Source organism: Pteropus medius, unplaced genomic scaffold (genome assembly GCF_902729225.1).
Source record: "Pteropus medius unplaced genomic scaffold, Ma_sr-lr_union100, whole genome shotgun sequence".
NCBI classification, from domain to species: Eukaryota; Metazoa; Chordata; class Mammalia; order Chiroptera; family Pteropodidae; genus Pteropus; species Pteropus medius.
The window spans coordinates 12,375,532-12,382,129 of NW_024340696.1; positions in this window are offsets into that span (position 1 = coordinate 12,375,532).

The following is a 6,598-nucleotide window of genomic DNA, read 5'->3' on the forward strand; positions in this document are numbered from 1 at the left end:
TCACATTCCCCTGGGATCTCCCAGGAAACGTGCTTTTGGCAGCTTACAGGACTGGCTTGATTAATGGGACGGTATTAGTTTTTACCTTCAGAGGACTTTGGAAAAATGTGCTGAATCTCTCTTCCTGGGAATCACTCAGTTCCCCTAAACCTTGAGACATAGTATACTTCTTGCCCCATTGACTTTGGCCTTGGCCATTGACTTGCTTAGGCCAATGGAATATGAGTGGATATGACTCTAGCAGAAGCTTTAAATAATGCTTGTCCTGTTTGACTTCCCTTGTGCTCCTGTAATCACCGGGAGAAGAGCACACCCTGGGTAGCTACTGCCCTTTCTCTCTGGGCCCCAGAATTAGTCACATGGAACAGACCCAGACCCAAACTCAAAATGAGGCAGAGTCACCCTAGCTGACCTGCAGAACTGTGAGCAAGAAAAAGAAATGCCTATTTTTTGTAAGTCACAAGTTTTTATTTTGCAGCAGTGTTGCAGCAATAGCTGACTGCTACAAGTGGTATTTTTGAGTGTTGCCCAATGGGAATAGATGATATGGCAGACATGTAGGACAAGCTGTGAGAACATGTCCCATTCCCATCAAAGCAGCCCCTGGGACAGCAAACATTGAGTATAGCTCAGGGATGGAATAAACTGGAGATGTTTTGGTGAATGTTTTCTTAGAATAGACAAATTCTAAGAACTTCCTATAATCTCTTCTCTGACCCATTTTCACCACAATAAGCTTCCTAGCCAAGAAATTACTAAAAACTGTGTTTCATCATCAATGGTCAAATGCAGTAGAATGTAGAGGAAAGGGCGCTGGGCATGATGTGCTTTTGATCCACATTTCGGCTCATGTCTGTGACTTTGGGTAAGTCATTTAATCTCTCTGAACTGCTCTTTCTTCACTTGTAAATTGGGAGTGGTTATAAGAATAAAATGATCATGGTCACCTGTGGTTTGCAAACTGTACTTTTAGTGAAACTGAGATAGGAGAGAGAGAGCCAGTAAATGGTATATTATCAAGCAAGTTGCCACAATGGGCTTCGTCCTGCTGAAAACCTTAGAAAACAACCCAGAATGCAATCATTAGAGTTTTCCTACCTGAGTTCAGGTGGCAAGGGAGCTGGGTTGTTCATTTATGCCAACTTTGGTCAGTCATTGGTTGAAGGCTCCTGGGGTAGCAGTGGTAGTGATATTGATTACTGAGCCTTTCTAGCCTGCCTTGTGCATAGGCAGAGTGGACCCTGGTACCCAAGGAAAGCATTAAGCAAAGAGATGCAGATACCGGTCATTGAAAGCCAGGCCAGTGTGGCCTCAAATTTTGCCACCCAAGAGAATGTGAGCAGGGCACCAACGGCATCAACCACAAGGAGGAAGGAGGGAGGAGATAGTTTGGGAATGCAGTGACTGAGTTTGGGAAAATCGAAGGGCATCCGAATTGTCCAAATTCTCATTTTTTTAGTGCTAGTCCTATTTGAAGGGGTAGCCTCTTGGCATAGCTGTTTCTAGGAAAAACCTTAAAGGGATAAGACAAGAAACATACACCATTCCTTGGTGATAAACCTAACACCAACATGATGTTTTCACAGCTCTGGCTTGGAGAGGTGAATGTCTTAGTGGAGAGGGCTGTTGCTTGGCCTCCTCTCCAGTTGATATGCTGGGCAGGGTTACACTGAATGTTATCTTCATGAGCCCCCTGAAATTATAATTTAAAGCTATATGCTCTATGTAGAGATGACCTCGTTCAAGATGTCACTTAGTTTTTTCTGGACAGAGGAGTAGAACCTTTGGACAAAGGCAAACATGGCAGCCTATCCTGGTATAGTAAGATCTTGGTATAGTGGGGCTTTTGCTAAGCACATTTTGCTTCTTTGCTCTGATAGACTGGAGTGGTGGATAGTGTCGGAATTTGGGGATTCCCACACACCTCCCTCCTCACTGGTATATTGAGATATAGACACAAGGGGTAAAAGTATCAACTTTTGAATAGCAAAAGGTTGGAGACCATCTGAATGGTTGTTAACAGAGGGAAGGGTAAGTAATTATGGGACATCTATTCAATGGAATACTGTGCTGTGTTAAAAAAATGCAACTGCCGTCTCAGAGTACCCCCATGGAAAAGAACTCCAAGGAATGAGCAGGAGCGTGGGAGGGTAACATTAGTTTGTAGTGTCCTATGTATACATAATGAACATTTGGAAGGAATAACAAGAAATATTGGTAGGTAGAATTTGGGAATGGGAGCAGAGTGGGTGGGAGACTTTATACTGAATACTGTTTGGGGGGAGCATGTAATATTTTGCTTGTATCTATCTAGAGATCTAGAAAATGACTCAGAGAGGGAAAGGCAAAGAGGAGCCATCTCCTCTTTAAAATAGTTGCTTTGTCTCTCGTCGTAAGTCATCTAGCCATTTCTTATCGTGACTTTGGGCAAAGAAAAGGGTAGGTAGGCAAATCCCGGAACGAGCAAGTGAGGAATAGAGGGTGGGGGCACATGCTCTGCCCGAAGGTGGAGAGCGCGGTCTCCGTCTGCTGACTGTGCCATTGGTGTGCTCCCCACATCTCAGTTCATTGGTCGTCACGGAGCAGGTACTTGGAATTATGATGGCTAAGGCCTGAGGCAGCCAGAGTGCCGTGTAATCTGCTGACACAGCTCTTTACTTGGGAGGCACTGTAGGGTGATGATTAAAGAGCGTAAAATCCAGCGTCAGAATAAACTGACGTTCAAGTCCTGGCTCTGCCACTAACTAGGTATGTGGGCTTGAGCATCTCGTTCATCTCTTCCAAGCTTCAATTCCTTCACTTGAAAAATAGGAGGAATACCAGTACCCACCTCACCCTTATGGAGTGTCACATACAGAGTACCCAAGATGTCGCCCGGCCCATTACAGATGCTCAGTAGCTTTTGGTGTTTATTTTTACTAGCTTAGTCATTTACTTTTGTGGCCAGGAGCACAGCCCCTGACTCTGTACTTAAGACAGAGAAGAATCTACAGTTCGTCACCTGGGCAGGGCAACCTGTACCTTCCTGACTTTGCTGGCTGATGTAGCTTTTCCATTCCAGCTTCTAAGAGCCCAGTGTGGGCCTCTCTGGAAGAGCTGTTCTGCTGGCAGACGTGTCCTCTAAGACTCCAGAGGTGATGCTAGATGTTGGCATGCAGCTGTGCTCACAGAACATCTTATCAAGGTTTACTACCTGCAGAACTGCAAAGTAAATGGCTTAATGTTATTGTGAAAATGACTCTAAAAATTAATGATTTCCCTAATAGGAGCACCCTCCTCCCGTCTCCCAGCCACACCAGTTTGTTAGTTCTCTGTCTTCTTTCTTTCTCATGGAAAGAAGCAATGGACCCTGACTGTACCCTGGGCGAGAAATTTATTTGGAGTTCTGTCTGTGATGATCTTATCTTGGTCAGGGTGAGAAAAAGTAAAGCAGGTGTTAGCTGTGTAATTGGGGATTTCTAATGCTTAATATCATTATGTTTTTCTACTCCCTTTGTGGAAGAAGTTTTAAGCCACATCAATGTCCAAGGTTCAAAGAATTAAGTATGTTTCAGGTTTTAAAAATGTTTAATATATCAAAGATAGTTTTGTCCCGGTCCCCATGTTCTGGTCAGAGACAAGCTTTGCTTTGTTGTGTTGCCAAATGCTGTCTCTAATAGAAGCAGCAGGTGAGCCAATGACAGACAAGCCTGCCCTTCAGACGTAATCAGAGAAGGCTGTGCTCAGCACAGGCAGGGACCCGGGGAACAGGCATCTGGCTAGAGTCTTATCTCATTTCCAGTGTCTCTTCCTGTGTGAAAAATCTGTACACCTCAAAATAGGAGCCCGGCAGCAGCAAGCATCATTGCCCTTACCTGCAGAGCCAATTAAATCTACCAAGAGGAAGAATAGGAGATAGAATATGGACACTGTCAACTCAGAAACTAGAGATTGGAGGGTAGACCACCCTTACTGAATTCTCCTCAGTGCACTCATCTCAAGGCAACATGCATTGCGCGGTCTAATGTGTAGGCATACCTTGGAGATATTGCAGATTTGGTTCCAGACCACCACAACAAAGCGAATATCGCAATAAAGCAAGTATCACAATAGAGTCATAATCTTTTTCCCAGTGGAGAGTCTTGCCTTCGGTTTAAAAAAATGCAACATCTGTGAAGCACAATAAAACGAGGTATGCCTTTAGGGTTCAGATCATGGGCTTTGAGGCTGGACCGCCTGCGTGGAAATCCCAGCTATGCTTTTCACTAGCAAATGTGTGGTTTTAGTCCAATTGCTTAACTTCTCTGTGCTTCAATTTCTCTTCTGTAAAATGGTCACAACAGCGCCTACTTTATAGGGCTGTTGTGAGGGGTAAATGAGTTAATGTGGGCAAAGTGCCTGTTTCATCGTGGGTGATACAGAAGTTTAGTCTCAAACACCCTGTTATGAGTCTTTCTTTTTCTTGTTTAGTACCTAGTACTAAAGAGTACTTAATTCCATTGAATAGTGTGGTTGGCAAGAAAGAACTGAAATAAGCTCCCTGTAAATAATTTATGTAGCTTGGATGAATCTCCTCACACATCAGTGAGCAAGATAGACTTCACTGACAACATTCTGGCAAGGTTTGAGAAAGGGATTTAAGGGTATATACTGCAGTGCGTGCACACGCACACACACACATGTGTACACATGACCACAACTTTTACCCCCTCTTTTAGGACTTCTTCCCTCCAAAGTCCCTGCTTGGCTATGCTTTGGGGGTTTCCTTCAGCATCCTTTGCCCCACACCAGCCTCCATTGTTGCTCTTCTCCCTGGCCCTTTGGAAATTTATATTCCTTGCTCTTTTTAGTAAGGAGAGCCATTTGGCCTCCCGCCCCCAACTCCAGCACACAGACTTACCCAATCAAACGCATCAGAGCCCAACATCTCCAACTTGATTCATTTGATGTGTCAAGAGGATGCTTTCTTGAAGGGCATCAAAGAGCTTTGCGGTTGCCCATTCCTCTACTGAACACCTATTGATCTGTTGTTTACTAACTCTGTGACAGTGGGTAAATTACTCAACCTCTCTGAGCCCCGGGTTACTCATCTGAAAAGTGAAAATAATGGTAGGACTGTTGGGCTGTTGTGTATACAAAATGAGATATGCCTGAAAAACACAAAACAGTGCTTGATGTTTAATAAGAATGCCATCTAAGCTTTTTGAATAAATAGTAGCTTAATCTCTCAAAGAAACATAAATGGGATTTCCCTCAGTAGAAAATGGGCATTGATAACTTGTTATATGATGTGTATAAGGCTCTATAAGGCACAAAGGAGTGAACAGGTAGGTCTGTCTAGATGGCGATGAGAACTTTTACAAGCTGCTTAATCACTCTGCACATTAGTTTTTTCCACTGTAAAATGGGGAGAATAATAGTATTTCTTTACATGACTGTTGAGAAGATTAAATGAGATAATGCATGTAAAAAACAGAGCCAAGTCCGATCGAAAAGTTTAGAAAACCATAGCTATTATTATTGGATAATAATGTCTTGAATCAAACTATTAGGAGAAGAAAGTATATTTGCCTCCTTTCTGGGCATAAAATTCAAATTTGCAAAATTCAGATGTGTTTAGGAAACTTCAATGTTATTTTACTGACGACCTTAGTCAAGACAGAAATTATTTAATTTAAGCCGATAGCTTTGGCTTTAGAAATTTTAAATTTCTACACAATTCGTAAACTTACTAATGATTCTCTCTTGATATTTAGTTTAGGGAATCTTAACTTCTTTTTGGGCTGTTAACTTTGTAGCAATTTTCTTTCATCGGCTACACATTAAGAATTAATTTGGGGTATGAGCTAATAGCCCAGCACTTCTGACCAGTGTTCCCTTTGATTTTGTGTAAATTGTGAGCAATTGGCCATATTCCACGAGCAACTAGTTATGAAGATGGAATATGCATAAGCACAGTTTAGTGTTGGGATCAAATAAAGCTTGCAACAAATTTAATATGTACAGGTTATGCAAAATCAGTATTGTTATGGAGTGAGTAGACATGCATGCAGTTCACACAGATGACTGTAGTTACCTTGCCCCAAACAAGTCCTTCCAGCATTAGCTACCAGAGGAAAGGTGTGGGCCTATTTGGAGCAGAAAGCATCCAGATGTCTCTCCTTTGGGATGGTGCCTAGGTGACCAGGAGACTTATTGTGTAGGACCAGGACATGATGAAATCAACCTCCTCTTGATCCTTATAGAGGCTTGACTTCAGGGAAAGTTTATTAGTCTAGGCCAGGAATTGGCAAACTTTTTCTGTAAAGAGCAAGATAGTAAATATTTGAGGCACTGAAGGCCATATGGTCTGTGTTGCAGCTACTCAACTCTGACATTGTAGGGCAAAAGCAGCCTAGACTATACATAGACTAATGGGTCTAGCTATGTTCCAATAAAACTTTATTTAAAAAAACAGGTGGTGGCCCAAATTGGCCCGCAAGCTGCAGTTTGCACACTCAGTCTGGGCGAAGGTTCTGAATGGGAAACTGCAGAGGAGAGAACCCAAAGCACTACTTGCCTGAAGCAGGCTAGCATTTGAGTTAATGGATGAAATAGGGATGAGGGAAGTTGGGGTACA